Source organism: Tursiops truncatus, chromosome 4 (assembly GCF_011762595.2).
Source record: "Tursiops truncatus isolate mTurTru1 chromosome 4, mTurTru1.mat.Y, whole genome shotgun sequence".
Classification (NCBI taxonomy): Eukaryota; Metazoa; Chordata; class Mammalia; order Artiodactyla; family Delphinidae; genus Tursiops; species Tursiops truncatus.
In genome coordinates this window covers 128788043-128812991 of record NC_047037.1, presented here as the reverse complement: position 1 = coordinate 128812991, position 24949 = coordinate 128788043, and the positions used below count along the sequence as shown (strand labels likewise).

General features: G+C 37.9%; 1 long non-coding RNA gene and 1 pseudogene across 6 annotated transcripts in view; one reads left to right on the top strand and one right to left on the bottom strand.

Annotated features, from left to right (window-relative positions):
* LOC109547908 (uncharacterized) overlaps nucleotides 1–24949 on the bottom strand; it is a 57281-nt gene that overhangs the window by 13803 nt on the left and 18529 nt on the right. The window lies entirely within an intron of this gene.
* LOC117312183 (mitochondrial intermembrane space import and assembly protein 40 pseudogene) lies at nucleotides 20289–20724 on the top strand (annotated as a pseudogene).

The following is a 24949-nucleotide window of genomic DNA, read 5'->3' as shown; positions in this document are numbered from 1 at the left end:
GACCCCAAATTAATAAGACAACCAGATACCATGCATGCTTATAACACTTTAACCAAATACATTAATTTTATAACTACTAAAGCAATGGTGATGATTTGATTGCAGTGTATTTCCCTACCTCAACAAGGTAACAATCAGAAAGGATGTGTTACTCATTATGCTTAATATAAATCATCCATTATGACCACTGGAAGAACACCGACCATGTGGTAACTGGTAAATCAATCTGAGATGCACATAAATACTAAAGTCTTTATTGAAGTGTCTTATATTTGGTAATTACTGTATGCTGTACTCTATTTCATGCTTCCCTTGTGAGCTTCTTTGGTATTCATATAGAACAAATAACTTATTCAAAGTCTCTATATTTAATGCTTAATATTTTCTCTTTGGATAATCTACATTTATGAACTAATTTTTGTAAGTATTTCTAGAGTAGACTCCACACATCTCCAGGATGAGTTTAATGACAGGAGATAACTGGGCTTTATGCTTTTCTCCAGCTATTTATGAAAACAAAGAACAGCCTATTTATTATTCAAATGTAAAACCTCTATTCATCAAAAAGCCATTGATTTCACATTTTCAACTAAAAGAATCCTGAATTATTTTAAGTCATGAAACAAATGCCATCCAAATTGGAATTTCAAGATAGGCTCACAATCAAAAGGAACATAACCTGAAGCTGAAATTCAAATAAATGCTTAGTTTTATCTCATTTTTTCAACTTGAATAACAGGAACGTAAAAGAGAAAAATACACACATAAATACAAACAAAGAAAAATTATCTTAAAGCAATCGACATTCAAAAGAAAATCCTGTCCACTGTTGTGTCAGAAATAGAAACAGACATAAATGTGAGTATCTGAGCTGAAAGAATAAAACAAATATACACATAGATATAGGCAGTGTGGTGTAAAGATAAAGAACAGATGAGCACAGACTGGGGACCCCTATACCCAGGATGCTCACAGCTGAACAATGACCAAGCTCAGGGCCAGACCAGGGAACCTTTCAATTTCAGGTTACAGCCTCTGTTTGGAGCTGTCCTCCTCCAGTCAGCTCCACCATACCCCAGTACAGAGATGCACAAGTTCTTGGTGCCATTCACACAAGTGCTACACTTTTGCCTTCAGACTTCAACAGAATATTGTGGATTTTTCAAAACTCCTGTCTCATATCTGTGCCTTCACCTGAAGCCTCCCTGCATCTGTGGAGTAAAGTAAGGGGTAGACCCTGGGGCTGGCGGTCATCCTAAGTGTCTTCTCTTTCCACTCCTTCCTTGAAACCCTTCTAATATCCTGGCTAAGAGAGAGAACTCATCACCCAGCCTCTGCTAGGGGTCACCACACAGGAAATACTCCATCCTCAGGTGGGTCTATTCAGGCCTAGTACCAGTCCTGTCTCTGCTTCTGGGACCACATAGAAAAAGCTACATTTCTTTGCTGCAGCAGTATCATCCCCGTTATTACTAATATTTCTTGGGCCATCATTCACGTTCTAGGCATCCTACTAACAACTTTAAATGTATTGCCTCATTTGATCCATTTAACACCTTTAATCAGCAGGTGCTAATATTTTGTTCTATTTCACAGAAGAGGAAGTGGAAGTGGAAGGCAGTTAAGTAACCAGCCCATGACCACCAGACTAGTGAGTGGCACGATCAGAATTTGAACGCTTTATTCTTAATCATCCACCACCCTCAACATATTAGCCAACAACTTTGTACTCTCCCTGAGATGGCTCTCATGCAGATGAAACAGTCTCATTTTCAAAGCAAAGAAATCATAAGGTTCTCCCCAATGCAGTGACCACTAAATGGACATTGCCTCAGAGATCCTAGCTGGAATGCAAATAGTTCATTAGACGAGCTGGTCAAATTCAGAATATGGTGAAAATAGCATAAGGAACGCAACTGAAAGGTGTTACATGTTTGCAGTGTCAGAAGTGCCATGGAGATGGTTATGTTGAATTGCCTACAATACCGCTGCTCACAACACCCCATGGTGCCCTCGTCATTCTTCCTTCTTCCTAAGATTTCAAGAGTTATGGAAGCGTCTCAAAGAACTTTGCAGTATATCTGTGACAATAAGCTTCTATGGATTATATAATCTTCTCAATTTATAAATGCTTTGAATGTAGTGGCAGCATCTTACTTAGCTTTGTGTCATTTACACATACTTTTTTGTTTTTTTTTTATTTTTTTGTTTTAATTTTATATTGGAGTATAGTTAATTAACAGTGTTGTGTTAGTTTCAGGTGTACAGCAAAGTGATTCAGTTATACATATACATGTATCTATTCCTTTTCAAATTCTTTTCCCTTTGATGAAGAGAAAAATCAATAAGCAACAGTCTACATAGAACCAGGAAAACCTCAGAAGTAGACACTAATTCAATCTCACAGCCCAAGGCACAACTTGTCATAATTTGGTCTCCCCAAGAAGCAAACCCTAAGACAAGGACTTGGTGAACAGCCAGGAGTTAATCCCCAAAAACAGAAGTAAGGGAAAAGTAGATGGTGATGGAGGAAAGTCAGTACATGGTGTGTTAACTGGATAACATGGTGGGCAGCTGTGGCTCAGTCTCTCTGGGGATCCTCTGGGAAACTGCAGAACATTCTTCAGAGTTGTCACACCAGGTAATGGGAAGCAGAGGTATTATTCACCTTGAAGGTAAAGACTGCCTCCATGGGTGCTTACTCTCCTGAAAGTCTGAATTGCCCCTGGCCAAGTTTCAGCAGCCTTCGGTAGCTTTGGAGAAAACAACTCAGAGAAAACCCTTGGCACAATCTTGGTGAAGGACCCTGGCAATGGTACATGGGGCAGCTACCCTAAAATCAGGTGGGCTGAGGGCATATGCAGAGTACATCACAGCATCTGTTCTACCATCTTCATCCAGACCTTCTAAAGTAAGCTTGGAGTAGAATGTCTCCTGTGGTCTCAGATCTTCAAGGGAAGGCCCAAAGTTTAAGACAAGAGGCATCTGAAGAGAGAACCAAGAAATGGCCTGACACATCCCAATTTATAGAAGTGGGGGAACGAAATGAAAATGGGTACCTATATTAGTGTGCTAGGATTGCCGTAACAAGTATCACAGACTGGGTGGCGCAGACTGGGTGGCTCATCGTCAAGGCGTCAGTAGGGTTGGTTCTTTCTGAGGCCTCTCTCCTTGGCCTTTTTCTCCATGTATCTTTTCTCCATGTATCTTCCCTCTGTGTGTCTGTGTCTTAATCTTCCCTTCTTACAAGAACACCAGTCACATTGGATTAGAGCCCACCTCAAGGACTTTGTTTCATCTTAATTACCTCATTAAAAATTCTATCTCTAAGTACAGTCACATTCTGAAGTACTAGGGCTAAGACTTCAACATATGAAGTCCCCCCATTACAATATTTCACTCCCCAGCTGGAGGTTTGCTAAGTGGCAGGAATTCTTACTTCCCTGGAGAAGCATACGGTGTAATTGTACTCTGGAGTGTTTGACATGGATGCACTAGAGTCTAGGGGTATTTGTGAATATAGAGTCTGGTGTCTGCCTCCCGCTGGAGAATATAAAAGATAGAGATGCTGACAGGAGAGAGGAAAAGAACATCAGAAGCAGCCTGAATTTGGAATGGCAAGGACCCCTGCCTTTCCCATGGGTTCAGTGAACACTTGAAGGTAGCCAGGCTTGCACCATCTTGATGCGGAAGGATATGCAGGGCAGAAGATGGTAGAGGGAGGGTTGGAAGAAGACAACCATAGAAGAAATTTCTTGCCACACAATTCAGAGTCCACATGGAACACACAACAGACCACACAGCACCCCACAGATGAGCCAGAATTTGGAGGTCTGCCACACAAGTCATTAACAGCCAGAAGACACCTACAAATAACATGAAGTAGGTAAAAATCTCTTTCTCCCTTTCATTCTAACCCCTTCTTTCCCATGCTCTAATCCTGGAGGAGCCAGTAGCAGGAGGTAGGAAAAAGAGAAAAAAAGAAAGGAATAGAAAAGGGAAAGACTGCACCCCTACCTTAGATGATAGGTCAAACCTGAGCTGGGGGGAAGGAGAGAACCTCAGAACTGGATATGGAGCTGAAGTTTTTGTTAAGACTGGACTGAACTGTTTAAGACTGGACAGTAGAATGGGACTCTTGTCCAATGAGGCAAAAGGACAAGAAAGCTATGAGATCTTGCCCAGATTTCATCCAAGGGTAAGGGGAGAGGATTGGACAGAGTATGCTTGAATACAATAGATGAAGAAAAATAAAGTCTCTTATTTCTCTCCTTGTTGAGCTCATCCAACACACCAATAGTATTTCATGTTCTCAGACAGATTACTGAAAAAAATATTCTGAACTAGCCTCTTTCCCAGATATCCTTCAAGTTATATTGTACCCAAATCCATATTTTTTAGACACCACTTCTATCCCATTATTCCTCTGTCCAAAATTCTCCATTGACTAGGTGGTTTAAAAGATAAAGCCCACTATTTTCTACTTGTCCATAAAGGCCTTCTCCACTAATCCCCATTCCCAGATGCCTGAGGATTTTTCTTTCTACATTCCAAACTTAGAGGTTGGAAGGGCTATATCATTAGTTTCTCAGGGATCCTCCCATCATGCCCTGCAGACATTTTGAAATAAAAATGCTATCTCAATGATTTGAGGTCAGGCAATCCAAAGCATCCATTCCTTCATTCAGTTATAAACAGCCAGTGTTGGCTGCCACATGTCAGAGTCTATGGCTCTCCCTTATCCCAGGCTCCCTAAAGAGTTCACGTTAGCACTAAATGGAGTCCCATTATCTTTATATCTGACATTTTCCATTTTGTGAGATTGTACATCAGGACCCGATCATGAGTTCTCTTTTGTGTTTTTGAACCTTATGTAAGAACCTAAGGTCTGACTCTTTACATTTCTCCTCATCTTCTTTGGTACTAAGTAAGTCAGAAAAAGGGTGGAGGGATGATATAGGCCTTTTTAAATGACCCTGATTCTCTGAACTCATGGTCCCCTCCCACAGAGGGGAAAGGAAAACTTACATGATTAAGCATGATATCTTACCCCTTGAAGAGGTAGGACCATATCAAATATGGACCGTCAAGAGTTCGATGTCCTTAGGAAATTTGGGGGCAGGTTTTGAGCCATAAGTAGCAAAGTCTCTATAGAATTTCCTTGGACTTTTACATTTTCTTGCAACCAGTGACACATTTAAAGGGCAATGGCTCTTATTGTTCATCAGTCAAGAAAATATATTTGCAAAATCTAGAATCCAGGCACAGTTAAAATCCACATTTTTCTTTCTGGTCCTTTTATTTATTTCTTTAAAATTGTTTTATTGTTACCATGCAAGCCTGTGCCTGAATTACAACCTTTAATAAAGCAATGGCAGTTTTATTTCTTGGGTGCCTCATGACCACATTAACCTCTTCTCAGTGGAGTTATTAATTGTGCATTCTGCCCACACTCCTTTGGCGTGGCTTCCAAGGAGAGAGTCAGAAGTCTCCTCGGGAAGGGAAGGACATGTTTATAGCCAGTCCCATGGGAGTGTTTGCATAATTACTGGAATGATTAAGGAGGTGTTTTGGACACAGACAAGTGTACTAAGTTTTAATATGTTTCGTGACAATGCATAAGACGAGTGCATGATACAGGACACTGCAGGTCACCAAAATAAATAAATATGTGCAGAGGCACTAGAATAGATTCAGGCCTGGGTATAAACAGAAACTTCAAGGGGAAATGAGCTTTGATTCTTGACAAGAGAATTGTTTGTGATCTGAATGAGGACAGCTGTACAGAAGAGGTAACAGAGAGCCCGGGGACGCAAAGTCTTAGATGGTTTTCTCTAATCCCCTGTTGTAAAGACAGCTTAATGTGAGCGAGGGGGTGGCAGGGGGAGCTTTGATTAATTCTGAGATTGAAGTTAAACCTTTTCTAATTTGACTCACCGATTAATCTTGTAACTATGCATCCTTAATCAAAACTCAGAAGGAATCTTTAATCTTGTGGATATAAAACACAAGACGATTAGAGGCCTTTGACCCGCCCGTGCTTCCCAGCTGCTGCCTTCTTTTCTATTTTCTAGGTACTTCCTACTGCTCTTCATATCTCATTCTAGTTATAGAATACAGGACTGGTATTCTGTAATGTTAGAAGAATGACTATGAAGAACATAACAGTTAAAGTCCCATATTCAATCTGTCATCTATTCATTCATTCATTCTTCTTTTCTTTCAGTGGGTAAAGAGCGTGTATTATGTGGCAGGCATTGTTTTATATATTAATAAAGAGTGTGAACAAGACTGTCACATCTACTTTTACAGACCGCACCTAACAAGGACTTTTTCATTCATTCTTTGCTAAGTAACCAAATGCACGTGATCTAGGAAAATAAATATGCTTCTAAGAATTAAATAATACTATAGGAAAGCGCTTCTCATTCAGATGACTGCAAAGTACAAATTATTTACTGGAGAAATCCAGTCATATGTCTGGCAAAATGTTTTTGGATGCTGTTAGAAGATGGATAACCAGGTGATAAAATTCACCATTCCAGCATCACAAGATTTAATAACCGGACGAAGGCTTTAAATGGTGCCTAAGCCATCTTTTATGCACAATAAACAGGGTTCCAGGGGAAAGTCCTCCCACCCATGCCCATCCTAATCACATCTTTTATAGAGGAATATTCCTGCAGACAAGGAGAGTATTCAGATCACACCTGTCCCTTGAGCCAAATACTACCATATCCAGGCAATACCTCCCTCCTATTACCACTTTATAAAGCCATGTATTTTAAGAATGTTATTAAAATCTTTCAATTCTTCAGCTCCAGATTCAATTTCAGTAGGCGGACCAAATTTAAACGAACAGCAATTGGCAAAACCAAACAAAAAAATCCCTACAACAATAAAAAATACTAAATTCTCTGGAAGATAATTCCCTGCCACTGTGACCAAAATAATGATTATTATGAAATGTAAGTTTTCAAGGGAGAGAAAGCATTGATTTTGTTTTTCCAGTTTTTGAAAGAGTCTTCTAGGTTGGATCCTTCTGAATTCATGTAAACAAAGCGGTTGACTGGCTGCATTTTATTCCTCCCCATTGGTCCTTTGCAAATAAGAAAGCACCCACGGTGCTGGTAAGGGAACAACATCATTGAAATAATACAAAAAGAGTAATACCTGCACTCAGATTTGTTCTACCCGTTATACTAAAATACTTGGGCAAAACTCACTGTGGCAAAGTGTTAAGTGACAACACCTACAGCCAAAATGATATTTTCTGTTGACATTGCTGAATAGAAGAGCATAGGAAATGCCAAGATTATTAATTTGTGTGAAATACACGTCCCTCTTTTCAGCTTTTCCTCTTGGTTGAGACCAAATGGATTCCCAGAGATATGCTATAAGGCCCTCCAGAGGCACCAGACACCAAGCTCTTTGATTCTTATTTATTGCTTGTCTAGAAGACACTTTGGTGTTGTGGAGGAGGAATATTAGCTGTACGTCAGTCACACTTTATTTGTGAGAGACTTTGCTTACTTAGAGCATGTTAATCAAAGGCACACTAGAAAACATTAAATCAAAAAGAGCTTGTCAAACACAAAAGACTAGAAACCACAGCGACTCTGCGAAAAAGCAGTACTCATGCCAAAAAGAATGCTCTTTACCCAAACAGTGCCCTATCCAACCAAGAGGAAGGGACCAAAATATGAAGAGCCTGGACCTCAGAAAAAAGAAAAAAGACATTTTTCCAGTGTTTCTCTTTTCTGACCACCATTCTGGAATAAGAGAGCAAGAGTGAGGGGGAGTCAGAGGAAGCAAAGACTGTGGCCACTTCCTGCCTCTTCTGACTTGTAGCCCCAACATTTGACATTCAGATGACTTGCTTGCTTCTTATAGCTCTCAATAGCTGCCAGATGATCTTTTTCTTTTTAAAAAATTTATTTTTGCAATATTTAAGACATAGAAAAGGAAATAACAAATAAGTCCCTATGCACCCACCCCTACTTTAAGAGATAAAATAGTACTAATCCATTAGATTTAATGCCCTTTGTTTACTCATTACAAATATACCTTCATTCTAAAGGTAAACACTGTCCTGAATTTAGGGTTTGTCTTTTCCAATCTTTTTGTTGTTGTTGTATTTTTATTCTGTCTCTATGTAGCCCTTAACAATTTTTGTATTGTGTTGTATGTTTTAACCTTTATATACTCTTTTTTTAAATTTGTTAACCTTTATATATTTTTAACATTTATAAGATTTGCTTATGCTTTTAACTTTTACACATTCTGTGATTTTCTTTTCTCAAGACATCATTATGTTTATAAAGTTCTCCTATAAATATATTTGGCTCTAGTTTATTAATTTTCAGTGCTGCATAGTAGTCCATTATATAAATACACCACCATGAGTTAATTCACTTTTCTGTTGACAACTTAGGTGGTTTCTAAGCATTTGCTATTACAAACTATTTTGCTGTGAACATGTCTCTTGTCTCCTTGACTATATGGGCAAGTTGCCCTGGAGTATATTCCTTTGGACTGCTGAGTTATAAGGTGAGGGAATCTTCAACTTTACTAAATATTGTAAAACTGACCTCCAAAGTGGCTACACCAATTTACATTCCTCCTGCTGTGTACAGGAATTGCCATTGCTTTATATCCTTATCACAATATAGTGTTGGCAGGTTTTTTAAATTTCTGCAAATATGATAGGTGTGAAATTATAATCATCTTTTCAAGTGATTATTAGTCATTTATGTTTCCTCATCTGTGAGGTTCCATGTTGCTGTGTGTGTTTTTTATGGACCTCGTTTTTTATTGTGTTGTTTGTCCTTTTCTTATTGATGTGCAGAATTTCTTACATACACGGCATTTTAATCCTCTGTTGATTATACGTGCTGCAAATATTTCTTTTTCATTCTTATTATGATGTCTTTTGATGAACAAAGTTTTTATTGTAGTATATGCCATCCATATTTTTTATAATTTGTATTTTTCCTGTTTTATTTATTTCATGCTAGAAGCCGTAAAGATATTCTTTGTTTTCTTCTAAATTTTTTTGGTTTTATTTTCACTGTCAAATTTTTAATATACCTTGACTCGATTTCTTTATGAAGTGTGAACTAGTATGGCATAGTGATTGAAAGCATGGAGTCTGAAGCCAGACTGCCTGAGTTCACATCTCACCTCCATCACATTTTAGCCTGTCACTTAACCTCTACATGCCCTAGTTTCTTAATCTGTAAAATGGGTATAAAAATAGTAGCATCTATTGATAGATAAGTGTGAAGTTGCAACTAGGATATACAAAAACCTCTTAGAACAGTACCTACTAAATGCATTTAAGTGATTACTATTATTATTGTTGTTGTTATTATATGAAGTAGGAATCTAATTTTATTTTTGTATATGGATAACCAAATTTCCTACCCCTATATACTAGCTGACCTCTTTCTCACTTTCTAACAATGCCATTTCTGTCATACATCAGCTTTCATGTAGGGGTGAACATTTTTCTAGCTTCCTTATTCTTCCGTTGGACTGTCTATCCTTTAGAAAAATTTCAAGCCTACATTTAAAATTCCCTGAGTTCTAGAAGTCCCTGAAGTTGTCACTCTGGCCTCTTCTTCTTTTATCTATAATCCCACCTCAATAATATATTTTTAGTTGTTTGATAAATAACTGAAGGACAAGGGCAATGTTTGTTCCCTAGGGCTGCCAAAACAATGTACCACAAACTGGGAGACTGAAAACAAGAGAAACTTATTGTCGCTCATTTCTGGAGGCTCGAAGTCCAAAATCAAGGTGTTGGCAGGGTCATGGTCCCTCTGAAACCTGTAGAGGAATCCATCCTTGCCTTTCCCTAGCTTCTCGTGGTTTGCTGACAATCTTTGGTGTCCCTTGGCTTGTAGATGCAACATCTGATCCTTCATCTTCACATAGCATTTTTCCTGTGTCCCTGTCTTTACATGGAGTTCTTTTTGTAAGGACATTAATCAAATTGGATTAGGGATACAACCTATCCCAGTAGGACCTCATCTTAACTAGTTATATCTGCAACAACTATATTTTCAAACCAGGTAACATTCTGAGGTACTGGGAGTTGGGACTTTATTTTTTTGGGGGGGGGGTACCATTCAACCCATAACAAGGGCAAAACTAAAACTACTAACCTTTGGCTTCAATCAAATCTTCCAACCCTCACCTGAACATCTCAATCCACCTGCTGAGGATCCTTGCCATACTGCCTTCAATTACAGTGGTTCAATCCTCCTAGACCCAGTTGTCCTAACCCAGACAAATTTAAAAAAAAATAATTTCAAACTTCAAATAGCCAACTACATCAGGAGTTTGTAAAGAAGGAAGATTTCAGAATCCTACCCTTAGAGATCCTGATTCAGTGGTTGGAGTTGATCAGTGCTAATGCAGGTGGTCAAGAGAACACACTTTGGGAAACATTAATCCAGACAACGTGTTAAAAGGCACATTTCTAAAGAAGGGGAAATCTGCAGAACAGCCCACCTCATTGCTCAACACTCAGGCAGCTGCTCATCAACCCAAAGGTCTTGGAAGAGGCTGTCTGCAGAGAAATGGAGTTTTCCTGATAAGCAGTCTAGAAAATTAGATTAATACTACTTCAGAGTTTAAAACCCACTCTTAGAGGATTACAGAATTGAACTGGTTCCATTTTTTAATTAGCAATTCAATTGTGTCTTCAATTTTCACAGGCTGCAGATTCCCTCAAAGTCCAAAGTAGGACACTGCAGTAATCTATTCTACATTAATAAAGCTTGGACCAGAGTTTGCTTTTTTATTTGGAAAAATGAAATTAAAAGACAACAGCTGGTATTTGTTGAAATCCTACTATTTGCCAGCATTTTTCTGGGCAGTAGTGAGACAGCATTAAACAAAACAGACATAATCCCTGTTATCACAGAGCTTTTATTCTTGTGGATGGGAGATGATTGAGAAGCAAGATAAATTAATAAAGTATGTGAAAACTCCAGGATGATAGAGATTTTTGACTGTTTCATTTAACACTGCCTCTCAAGTGCCTAGAAGAGTCATTGGCACATAGATGAGGGTCAGCAAATGTATATTGACTACCAAATGGTGATAAGCGCGATGGCAGAAATAAGGTAGGAACATGGACTAAGGAGTGGGATGGGTGCAATTTTAAATGGGAGAATCAAGGAAAGCCTCATAGAGAAAGGGTTTTTGGAGTAAAGATCTGAAGGAAGTGAAGATGGGAGTCATATATGTATCTGAGAAAGAAAGGGACCAGAAAACAGCCTGTGCAAAGGCCCTGAGATGGGAGCAAACTTGGTGTACTCAAGGTAGCATTGAGAGAAGGAAAGGAGAGAAGGAAAAGTGGGAGCATGGAAAGTCAAGGGCATTAGGAATGGACAGATCGAGAAGAGGTAAATGGGCCACTATAATACCCTTGGCATTTGCTCTGAGAAGGGCAGCCACCAAGGGTTTAAACAGTGGAGTGATAGAAACTGCTTATACTTAACAAGTGTATTTCAAGTGCTGTGTTTTGAACACACTGAAGGGCATAAGCAGAAAGCCATTGAAAACACCCAGTGAGACTGTCTTCTACCAAAATGGTGGCAGTAGTAGGATGAGAAGGAATAGGATTCTAGGTGTATTTTGAAGATTTGGGCAACAGGATTTCCTAATAGATGGAATTTCAGATTGGATGCGAGAAAAAGAGAGCAGTTGAAGATGTAGCCAGACAAGGATGTGCAGGAACTCATACTTTAATACACTGCTGGTGGGAATATGAAATGGCACAACTACCTTGGAACACTGTTTGACAGTTTCTTTAAAAGTTACCCAATACACCTACCATTCTACCTGGACATTCTGTACCTAAGTGATTTACTCAAGAAAACTGAAATCAAATGTCTGAACAAAGACCTCTACTGAATGTACATAGCAGCTTTATTCAGAATAGCCAAAAACTGGACACAACCCAAATGTCCATCACTTGGAGAAGACATAAACAATTATCCATATAAGGGAACATGAATCACAACAAAAAGAAGTGAACTACCAACACACACGACAAAAATGGATCTCAAAATGTTTATTCTAAGTAAAAGACACAGACACCAAAAAGTACACATTGTAGAATTCTATTTATATAAAATTGTAGAAAATGTAAAGTAACCCCACAGTGACAGAAAGCAGACCAGTGCTCTTTAGGGGACAGGGGAAAAGAGAGGAATGGGTGACAAAGAGAGAGAGAAATGTTCTGTATATTGATTGTGGCAGTGATTTCCTGGTATATACATCAGTCAAAATTCATTGAATTGTACACTTGAAATGGGCAAAGTTTACTGGGCATAAATTACACTCAAAAAGTTGATTAAAAAAATTTTAAAGAGGATAAAGCTAAGGTTTTTAGCCTGAGTGACTGAAAGAATGGAATTGCAGTTTACATAAATGAGAAAGACTAGAAGAGAAGGCTATTTTGTTGATGGGGGATATCAGGAGCTCAAACTCATGGTGAGTTTGAGACACCAATTAGATATCAGAGTAGAGATGTTAAATGGGCAGTCAGATATAAAAACCTGGAGTTCAGGAAATGGCCTAGGGTGGAAATATACATACTGAAGTCATAACGTACAGATAAAGCTCTAAGGCTATATAAGATCATTACAAGACAGAATGTAGACAGAAAATAGGAGAGATCTAAGGACTCATCCCTGAGATAAAGATGAACAGCAAAGAATCTGAGAAGAAGCAGCAGTGATTCAGGAGGGAAAGAAGTAGAGTCTAGTACCCAACAAGGCACATGAAGGAGGGTTTCAGGGAGAAAGGAATGATCCTGTGGCAAACGCTGCTGATAAATCAGACTAGATGAGGACTGAGAACTGCTCATTCATGTAAACGACCTGGAGTTCATTACTGATGGGGTGATAGTGAAGAAAGAATGGGAAAAGAGCAATTAGAGTTAGCCTAGAAAGCTAATTCATTCATAGAGTTTTACTGCAAGAAATGGGGAATGAGTGGTAAGCGCAGGAGGAAGTGGGGTCGAGGGAGAGCTTTCTTAAGATGGGAAAAATCACAGCATGTTTGCTCACTGATGGGAATGATTCAATGGAGGAAGAAATGTTAGTGCTTTGAAGGAGCTAGGGGAGAATTGTTAGAGCAATGTTCCTGAGAGTATGAGACAATGGAATTAAGTGCACAAGCAGAAGGGCTATATTGTGTCAGGAGCCCAGAGAGACCCTTAGCTATAGGGACAAGGAGGGGAATTCAGGCACAATAAATAAGGCAAGGGGAACTGCTGCTACATCTTTTCTGATTGCTTCTATTTTCTCAATGAAAGAAGAAGCAATGTAATCATTGAGAGTGAGCATGAGTTAGAAGCTGCTGGAGACTTGAGAAGAGAGAAGAAACTACATAATAATCAGCTACTGTAGGGGCTGGCAAACTCCAGCCCCCTGACCTACCTGTTTTGGTATGGCCTGTGAGCTAAGAATAGCTTTTACATTTTTCAAAGTGGTCAGATAACTATAGCTTTTTAATGAGAACAGGTTCTTAAAGAGATGAGGATATTTCCTCTTGGCTAACAAAGCCTGAGATATTTACTATTGGCCTTTTAGGGAGAAGTTAGCAGTCCCTTGATGTAGGAGAAAGAGAGGGTGAGTGGGCTGAGACCATACAGCACGATATGCCAGGCAACAGGAAGGTATTGGGTGGGAGCTTGATAGAACGTCAACTCACTGAATCCTCGTACAAGCACTGCAAGTTAAATATTAATAACCCAATTTTAGAGATACACTCATTGGGTTTCTGGGAGGTTCGGTAACTTTCTCAAGTCCACACAAATAATAAGTGCTGGAATATACGTATTTAGCAAATATACAACTATCTCAAATGTTTCCTTTCCACTCTGCCATGCTGCATTACAAAAGACTGTGGCCTCTGTCTTTACCTTGAATCCTCCCATCTGCAATGGCAAGGTGATACATAAAGAAGCAGCACATGCAGCAAATGAGCCACCTCTTGAGCTGGACTGATGTAGGGGTAGACCTCACCCTGCTCTTGGCTTTGTGGCCTTGAACAGGATATATCACATGTGCAAGGCTCTGCTTTTCTCATCTATAAAATCAGATTAATAATAAATGCACCATTTGAAGTCGCTGATATTCAACCATTTTTAAACAATAAAAATGACAATTTCATATGTTTCAAACTAGTACCTACCATCCAAGGATATTGTGTGGATTAAAGTTAATTAATATACATATAGCACAAGTACTATGCTGACATTTAAAGAACAGGTATTCTATGGACAATAATAATAGGAGCAGCCTTATGCCTAAAGAAGTCATTATTTAGAGAGAAGGGGCTGTGAAATGATCTCAACTATGTACACTTGGCCCAGAGGCACAGGGAAAAATGAAGGGAGGAAGTCTGCAGGAATCCTGGTTGTGGCCAATCAGCCTCAAGTCACTCAAACTCTAAGTCCAAACCCAACTGATAACATTTGGCCTGGAGGAGCCCCGAGGGCAACTTGATGACCAAATACCTGGAAGACTCATGGGGTGGACTGAGACATCTCACTCTGTTTGGTTGCAGGGGATGGAAACAGGAATAGTGAGTGGAAGTTACATGGAGACAAATTTATATGCCATTAAGCTAAAACTTTCTGGTAATTAGAATTATTAACCATGGAATGAGCTTCAGTGGGAAGTAGAGAGTTCAAGGGTAGACTGGGAGAGCACTAGATCACGTATTACTAGAGGAATTTCATAATGGGTACATTCATTACAGTGAAGATATTCAGATCACTTCACTCACAGATGGATGGAATAGAAATTCTACCTACTTTAGTTAGACTGGATAGAAAAGGTATCTGCAGAAAAGACAATATTTAAGTTGATTTCCAACAGACAAGAAGTCAAACAAGGCAACAGTAGAGAGAAAAGAACAGCGGGAACAGCATGTATGAACATCCTAAGGTGGGAAAGATGTGGATGTATTTGAAAAAGAGTGGCTTTGGTGTAGTGATGGAGTAGTGCAGCCTGAGGTTGGAGAGATCAGCAGAGACAAATGTGGTAGATCTATAGAGCCATCCACCTCTTGTAAAGAGTTTGAATTTGTTACAAGTATAATGAAAAGCCACTTACAGTTTTTAAGGAATGTTTAATTTATGTTCTAGAAGATGATCACTCTTGCTTGTGATGTGGAAATGGATTGTAGAGGAGCAAATGTGGAATCAGAGAGACATCAAAGAGATGTCAACATAGTCTGTGAAGGATGGGCTATGACCAGGAGCCAAGAAGATGGAGAAAAGACAGAGTCAAGATATTTTGGGGAGTAGAATCAAGTGAAGATACCAATGCTTTGGATAAGGGTTATGGGAAAAGAAAATCAGGACTGACTCAGGTTTCTGAATTGAGCAACTAAAGGATAATGTGCCATTTATTTGGATAGAACAGATAGGGGAGGGATTCACTTTCAGAAGAGAAATGAGAAGTTTTATCTTAGATGTATATGATTTAAGTGTCTGTAAGACATACAGGTTGAGCTATCAGGTAAGCAAAATTGTAATGGTGCTCAGAAAAAAAATTATCTAGGTTGGAGATATAAACTTTGGAGTCTTTAGTCATACTGATTTTTTAAAGACTGGGAATTAATAGGATCACTCAGGGAGAAAAAGCAAAAGAAGAGAAGAGGATCCACAACTTAAACCAGAGGACTGCCAATACTTCAGAGGAGGTGTAGGAGCCAGCTGGAAAAGGAAACTGATGTAATAAGCCAGTGCATTTGGAAAACTAGGAAACAATAGTGTAATGATAGCCAAGAGAAGAGAGTGTTTCAGGAAGTAAATGGCCAATCCCATCAAATGTTCAAAGGGTGGATAAGAGGACAGAGATGTGTAGATTGCAAATGGCTGTGTGACCATTGTCAGTGATCCTGAGACAAGAAATTTCAGTATAGTCGTGGGGCAATGTGGAAACCATATTAGAATGGATTAAAGAAAAGTTAAGGAGGTGGAACTAATACATTTAACAACTCTTGAGAAGTTTGGTTATGCAGGATAATGGGGAAATGAGTGAAACCAATCTTCAGGGAGCTATGGAACTAAGGTTTGATTGTTTGTTTTTGGTGTTGTTTCTAAGATAAAGTTGGAAAATTAGAATATGGTTACAAAACTGATACGGTGAAGAATGGAAAATTTGATAAAAGGAGAGTGGATAACCAAAGTGAAGTGTTTTTAAAGGTCAAAGAGCACTGGATCCATAGGATAAGGGAGGGCCTGGAATTGGCTAAGATGAAGAAAGGGCTCTCCATAATGACAGAAGGGAAAAAGTGAAGATAACTGCTGATGAGGGTAGTCTTTGTTAAGTTTGCATTAGAAATTTTAGAGTTATCATCTGAAGGCTTTTATTTCACTTAAGTATGAGGCAAGGTCAACAGCTGAGTGAGGGTAAAATAGGGAGGAGTTGTGGGTGGTTTGAGGAGAACATATAAAATCATTCTGGGAAATATAAGTGGGTTTCTGGGTCGTAGTATGTGCAAGTTGTGATTTTAGATAATCAAATTAAGGAAACATCAATTCAGTTATATATTCTCCAGTAACATTCAGCTACTCAGACACAGGTGCAGAGAAGATGGGGGGGGGGGGTTGAGGTTTTACTAGACATGTGTGATGAAGGTAAGAGTAGTAGAGGGGTTGAGACTACATGTGAGGGGGTGATTATAATGGCAGACCATGGAAGTTTAATGATGTACCTAAGAGAAAAAAAATAGAAGGAAACTCAACAAAATGTTTAAAGGGTACTTCTGAGTGGGGAGAATACAGGTGATTTTCATTTTCATCTTTATGTGAGTCTTTATTCTCTAAATTTTCTATAAGAAGCATATTTTAGTTCTAAGTACATTATTTTAAAAATAACCAAAATGATATAAAAGCAGTTATATACTGAGCTTAAGAACAATCCTCTTAAAATTGAGATGGGAATCAGAAAACAAGTAACAAAATGGCAATAAGTACATACCTACCAAATGCTAGTGGACTAAATTATCCAATCAAAGGCATAGGCTGGCTAATTGGATTAAAAAAAAAAAACAAAAACAAGACCTACCTATATGCTTCTTACATAAGACCCTCTCCAGAGCTAAAGACACATACAGACTGAAAATGAAGGGATGGAATAAGATATTTCATGCAAATGGAAATGACAAGAAAGCAGGGGTCGCAATACTATATCAGGCAAAACAGACTTTAAAATGAATTCTGTAACAAAAGACAAAGAAGGGCATTATATAATGATAAAAGGATCAATAAAGGAAGAGGATATAACACTCATTAACAATAAAGGAAGAGGATATAACACTCATTAACAGATATAACACTCATTAACAAATATACAAAAAAATTCTGTATTATACACATAATACAGAAGTATGTAAATATATAAAGCAAATAGTAACAGACATAAAGGGAGAAATTGACAATATTACAATATTAATAGGGGACTTTAACACCTCACTTACATCAATGGACAAATCATCCAACAGAAAATCAACAAAGAAATAATAGTTTTAAACGACACATTAGTTCAGTTGAACTTAATATATATCTATAGGACATTCCATCCAAAAACAGCAGAATACACATTCTTTTCAAGTGCATGTGGGGTGTCCTCTAGGATAAATCACATGTTAGGTCACAAAACAAGTCTCAACAAATTTAAGATGACAGAAATTATATCAAGTATTTTTTCTAATCACAGCAGTATGAAACTAGAAATCAATTACAAGAAGAATGGGAAAAACACAAAATGAAGAGATTAAACATGTTACTAAAAACCCCTCAATGAAGAAATCAAAGATAAAATCAGAAAATACCTTGAGGCAAATAAAAATGGAAACACAACTTTCCAAAACCTATGAAACATAGCAAAAGTAATTCTAAGAGGGAAGTTTACAAGGATAGAGGTCTGCCCCTAAGAAACAAGAAAAATGTCAAACAACCTAACTTACCATCTAAAGGAATTAGAAATAGAAGAACAAATAAAGCACAAAGTAAGCATAAAGAAGGAAATAATAACAATCAGAGAGGAAATAAATTAGAGACTAAAAAAAATAGAAAAGATAAAGCCAGGAGCTGTTTTCTTGGAAAGATAAAATTAATAAACTTTTAGCTAAAGTCATCAAGAAAAAAAGAGAGGACACAGATAAACAAAATGAGAAATGAAAGAGGAGAAATAATAACTGGTATCACAGAGATACCAAAAAAAAACATAAAAGAATACTACAAACAGTTATATGCCAATGAACTGGTCAACCTAGAAGAAATGGACAAATTTCTAGAAACATACAACCTTCCAAGAATGAATCAGGAAGAAATAGACAACTTGAACAAACCAAAAACTAGCAATGAAATTGAATTTATAATAATAATAAAAATTCCCAGCAAACAAAAGTCCAGGAGTGGACAGATTCACAGGGGAATTCTAATAAACATGTAGAGAAGGGATAATACCTATCCTTCTCAAAATATTGCAAAAAATTGAAGAAGAGGTAACACTCCCAAATTCATTCTACAAGGCCACCATTAGCATAATACCAAAATCAAACAAAGACACTACACAAAAAGAAAATTACTGGTCAATATCTCTGACAAATATAGATGCAAAACTCTTCAACAAAACATTAGCAAACCAAATTCAACAGTATATAAAAAGGATTATGCACCATGATCAAGTGGGATACAAGGGATACATTCTAGGGATACAAGAATGGATCAACAGTCACAAATCAATCAGTGTGATACACCACATTAACAAGAGGAAGGATAAAAATCACATGATCTTCTCAATAGATGCAGAAAAATTCAACATCCATTCATGATAAAAACTCTTATCAAAGTTGATATAGAGGCAACATATATCAAAATAATAAAGGCCATTTATGACAAACGCACAGCTGACATCATACTCAACAATGAAAAGCTGAAAGCTTTTTATCCAAAGTCAAGAACAAACCACACATGCCCACTCTCACCAGTTCTATTTAACATAGTATTGGAAGTCTTAGTCACAGCAATCAGACCAGAAAAAGAAGTAAAACGCATCCAAATTGGAAGGGAAGAAGTAAAACTATCACTATTTACAGATGACATGATACTATATGTAGAAAACCCTAAAATTTACACCAAAGGACTATTAGAGCTAATAAATGAATTCAGTAAAGTTTTAGGGTACAAGATTAATACATAGAAAGCTATTGCTTTTCTATACACTAATAATGAACAATCATAAATAGAAAGCAAGAAACAATCCCATTTAAAATCACATCAAAAAGAATAAAACACCTGGGAATAAATGTTCCAAGGAGATGGAAGACCTTAACTCTGAAAACTATAAAACATTGATGAAGGAAATTGAAGATGATCCAAAGAAATGGAAAAATAGCCCATGTTCATGGATTGGAAGAACTGATATTGTTAGTGTCCACACTAACCAAAGCAATCTACAAAAATAACACAATACCTATCAAAATACCCATGACATTTTTCACAGAACTAGGACAGATAATCCTAAAATATATATGGAAACACAAAAGACCCTGAATTGCCAAAGCAATCTCGAGAAAAAAGAACACAACTGGAGGTATCATGATCCCTTACTTCAGACTATACTACAAAGGCACAGTAATCAAAACAGCATGTTACTGTCACAAAAACAGACACATAGATCAATGTAACAGAATAGAGATCCCAGAAATAAACGTATGCTCTTATCGTCAATTAATCTGCAGCAAAGGAGACAGAACGTAAAATAGAGAAAAGACAGACTCTTCAAGTAATGGTGCTGAGAAAACTAGACAGATACATGTAAAGGAGTGAAATTAGAACATTTCCTCACACCATATACAAAAATAGATTCAAAATGGTTTAAAGACCTGAAACCATAAAATTCCTAGAAGACAACATAGGCAGAACACTTTTTGACATAAATCATAGCAATATTTTTTTGGATTTCTCTCCTAAGGCAAAGGAAACAAAAGAGAAAATAAATAAATTGGACCTAATTAAACTTAAAAGTTCTTGCACAGAAAAGGAAACCATCAGCAAAACGAAAAGACAGCCTACTAAATGGGAGAAAATACTTGCAAATGATATGACTAATAAGAGGTTAATATCCAAAATATATAAAGAGCTCGTACAACTCAATATCAAAAAAAACAACCTGATTTAAAAATGGACAGAACCTGGAGGCCACCACCGCCATTGCTGTGCGGTCAAAGCACCAGCCTGCACCATGATCTACTGCCAGCAGAAAGGGAAGGATTGAATCATATTTGTCACCAAAGAAGACTATGAAACTCCAAGCAGATTGGAGCTGGTGGCCAATTGGAGCTGGGGTCTCTTCTCCTCATACAGACCCCAATGATCTGTATGAGGAGAAGAGACTGATCCTGCCAAATGGAGATATCAACTGGAACTGCCCATGCCTTGGGCGGATGGCCAGTGGTCCGTGTGGGAAACGTTTCAAGGTGGCCTTTTCCTGATTCCTCTACAGCATGGAGGATGTCAAGGGGTCAGACTGTGTAGACCAGTTCCGGGCCATGCAGGGGTGCATGCAGAAGTACCCGGACCTCTATTTCCAGAAGGAAAAGGAGAAGCCAGGGGATCGTTTAGAGGAAACAGCTGCCTCTGAGGCCACTGCAACCATAGAAGAGGAGGGGTCCAGCTAATGATGGCTCTGGGGTGCTGGGCTCCAGCCTCCTTCAGAGCAATATGAACCTCTCTGAGAAAGTGTCTTTCCTTCTGTTTTTCTGTGCACTGTAATGTACAAAATAACTTATTGTGCTGATCGGGGTCTTGGCCCCTTGACACATACACTGAAAAATGGGGTTGTGTGTCTGTGTGTCTCACATGGACATATCAGCAAATGTAGCTGCCACTTTTGAATTCTTTTCTCAGATTGTCCTGAATTTTGCCACTTTGAAATAATATGCTGAATAATCTCAGCAACCAAAAAATCATTATCTGGGAGTGTCTCTTGTGAGTGAGCTGATTTATTTTATTCATTGTATCCCTTTTAGTAGATTTTACACCCAGTTGGAAAGTGAAACAGAAACAAAACATCTTTCTTTAAAAATGTTGGAGTGGGACTATTTCTTGTAGAAGAGGAGGGATGATCAGAACTTGAGTATCTGAGGAAGCACTATGCTTCATTTCTGATACATTTTGCTTTCCAATTTTGCATTGAGCTCCAGGTTTTCTAGTTTGGAAAGCAGAGCTTTGGACCCTCTGAATGACCCTTTGTAAGTGAAGAGAAAGGCTAGTTTTTGCTCTTCTTGTTATTCCAAAAGCCCTGGTTGGGGGCCTGTGTTCACACTGGCTCTGTCTCAGCCTGTTCAGATGCAATGTTCTTGAAGGGTGGGGACCTAATCATTACCAAAGTAGCGCCGAGAGAGGAAACTGTGTCAATTAAAAGGAAAACGTATTTTTTACCTGAAAACAAAAATGGACAGAACCATAAATAGACATTTTTCCCAGGAAGATATACAAATGGCCAACAAGCACATGAAAAGATGTTCAACATCGTTAATCATCAGGGGAATAAAAATCAAAACCACAATGAGATATCACCTCACACTGTCAGAATGGCTATCATCAAAAAGAACACAAAAAACAAATGTTGGCAAGAATGTGGAAAAAGGGAACTCTCATACATTGTTGGTGAGAATGTAAATTGGTGCAGCCACTGTGGAAAACAGTATGGAGGTTTCTCAAAAAACTAAAAATAGAACTACCATACGACCCAGCAATTCCACTCCTGGGTTTATATATCCAAAAAAAAAAAAAAAAATACTGAAAACACTAATTCAAAAAGATACATGCACCCCAATGTTCATAGCAGCATTATTTACAATTGCCAAGATGTGGAAGTAACCTAAGTGTCCATCAACAGAGGAATGGATTAAGAAGATGTGGTACACATAAACAATGGAATACTACTCAGCCATAAAAAAGAATAAAATTTTGCCACGTGCAATAATATGGATGAGTTGGAGGGTATTATGCTAAATGAAATTAGTCAGATAAAGACAAATACTGTATTATATCACTTATAAGTTGAAACTAAAAAATCAACTAGTGATATAACAAAAAAGAAGCACATTCACAGATATAGAGAACAAACTAGTAGTTACCAGTGAGGAGAAGGAAGGACTATATAAGGGTATGCGATTAAGAGGTACAAACTACTATGTATAAAATAAGCTACAAGGATATATTGTACAAAACATGGACTATAGCCAATACTTTATAATAACTATAAATGAAGTATAACCTTTAAAATTGTGAATCATTATATTATACACCTATAACTTATATAATATTGCACATCAACTATACTTTAATTAAATAAAAATATATGTGTGTATATATATATATATTGCTGGGCTCATTATTCTGAAATTAGATTAAGGTACAGAATCAAGCATTTATCTTGCCTCTCCTTTATAAACTGTTTTTCATATTAACCAGATAAAGAAGTCCAACTAATTCAGAAAGAACGATTGACTTAGAAAAATGTCATTTTGCAACCCCAGTGAAATAATGGATCTATACAATAATCCTCAATGGCTGCTAAGACCATTAGGAAAAGGTTGACACCTAAATCCCACTGATCAATCTTAGCATCACTAAAAGTGGGACAAACAGGTATTACATCCCTCTTGATGTAATACAATAGCAAGTACCCACACTGCCTGTGAAATATTCTTGCCTCCCCCAGCATAATTAAGCCTAAATTTCATGTTTTAGACTCAGCTACAAGTTAACAAGAAATATAGGACTGTAGAAACACGTTAAACAATACCACAGAGATATAACCAAAACAGTCCAGGATGCAGAAAATCAACAGGAAAAATGACTCATTTTTTCAATAAATAAATGTCTTGGTTAAAAAAAAAAAGAGAGAGGAAACTACTAAATGATAATAGAGACATAAGAGATAAATCAACAAATTCTATAAAGGACCTTGTTTGGGTCCTGATTGAACAAATAGGACAATTAACAAATTTTGAGACAATCGAAGAAATTTGAACACGGATTGGAATAATATTTCAAATAATAATTTTGTTAGGTGTGATAATACTATCGTGGTTATATTGTTCTAAAGCCTTTATCTGTTAGAAATGAGGTATTTATAAGTAAAATTTCTGTGGCCCAGGAGTGCAGACTGGTTAAACACAATTGGCAAAATATCAATAATTATTGGGGCTGGGTGATAGTACCATCACGATCTGCTTCCCTCTAATTCTGGATATGTTTGAAATTTTCTGTAATAAAATACTTTAAACAAAGTTGAAATGAAAAAGACTATGTGCCATGAAAATCTGAGTGTTGAGACCTGAGGCTTATAAAGTCCTGTCAGAACCTGAAATCACTTGCAATTTTATACTATGCAAGATCCAAATATCAATGTGTATTGTTATTCTGCTGAACTAACACTTGCCCGTTTGCCGTGTCTTTGTAAGAATCCATAATAACTGGAGCCATCCAGCAATCTGTGAAGAGCTTCTTGTCTTTACCATTTGGGAGGGAATAAACAGATTACTAGACGTGCTACGTCATCCACACACCCCCAGCTTTAAGCAGGTGAGTGACTATGACGATGGGATTAAGCTTCACAACCAATTACACCATCTGACTCAGATTTCTTGAGACAAAACAGAAGAATAAGGAAACATAAGTAGTGTCTGGGTGCAGTCAAATGTACAAATATTTATCTAGCTACTCCACCACCGCACAGAGTTTGAATATGTAGTCTGAGAGCATAAACTGCAGATGTCAATATTGTATGTGTGTCTGAGACATGACAATTTAGCAGCCCCTCTGGCACTTAAACCATTTAGGAGTTTCATTCCAATGAAATCCAAATGGGAGAAGCATCCAGAGGTCAGGAATACATCAGGCTTTCTCTTTCTCAATTCCCCTCTCACACCTTTGGGACCTGGGCTCATTCCAGAACACCCCGCAGCTTCCTCACAATGATCTACACCTGCAAGCTTTCCTATGTCCATACTCTGCCCCGGTCAAACTGTACCCCTACTACCACCTCCACCACCACCATTGCCACCACCTCTGACACACACACACACACAGCGGAATTCTTACTTCTTGTAATAGCAGTAGGTATCAATGTGTGGTCCTGAGACACACATTGGGAGCAGGGAGCAGCTGCATCACGTGGGAACTAGTTAAACATGCAAGTTCTTGGGCCCCATCCCAGACCTATGGAATCAGACGCTCTAGGGTAGCACTCCAAGTTTTAATAAGTCCTCCAGGTGACACCTGTGCACAGGAAAGTTTGTGAAAAGTAGAGGAGTGTCATGCCCACAAACGAAGGGTAAATTTGGGGGAACACTGCAGGTTCTTCTAATTCTTAAAAACCTAGGGCTGAGTGAGTAGGAGACATTCTCATTTTACTCAAGAAGGAAAGTGAATAATTAAGAAATCAAAAGACACACAGTCAATGTGAATTCATTACAGAAAACATGGAGGTGGGGTGAAACAGGACAGATAATACAAAACAAGTGTTAACAAAACAAGTGTTAAATGACTGTTATTGTTTCAGCACATCTTCCAAATTGAGGTTAATTGAACATTGGTTTGCGTTGAGTCAATCTGTCAACAAGCGCTAATTGAACACCTTTGATGTCCTTTTCTTCAAAGCACACCAACCAATGGAGACACCCAGAAAGAGAGTATTTGGGGAATTCTCTGAAGGATTTAGGATTTAAATCATAATATGAGTAATGTATATGTATCTACGTGATACTACAGTTAACTTTAAAGGGGTTACTAGAAAGTGAAAAAATTACAAGGGTATTCTCTCCTCTGCCTCTGTCTAGAGTATAGAAGAAAAATCTATATTTTTAAAGGAACAAACATAAGGGAAACAAT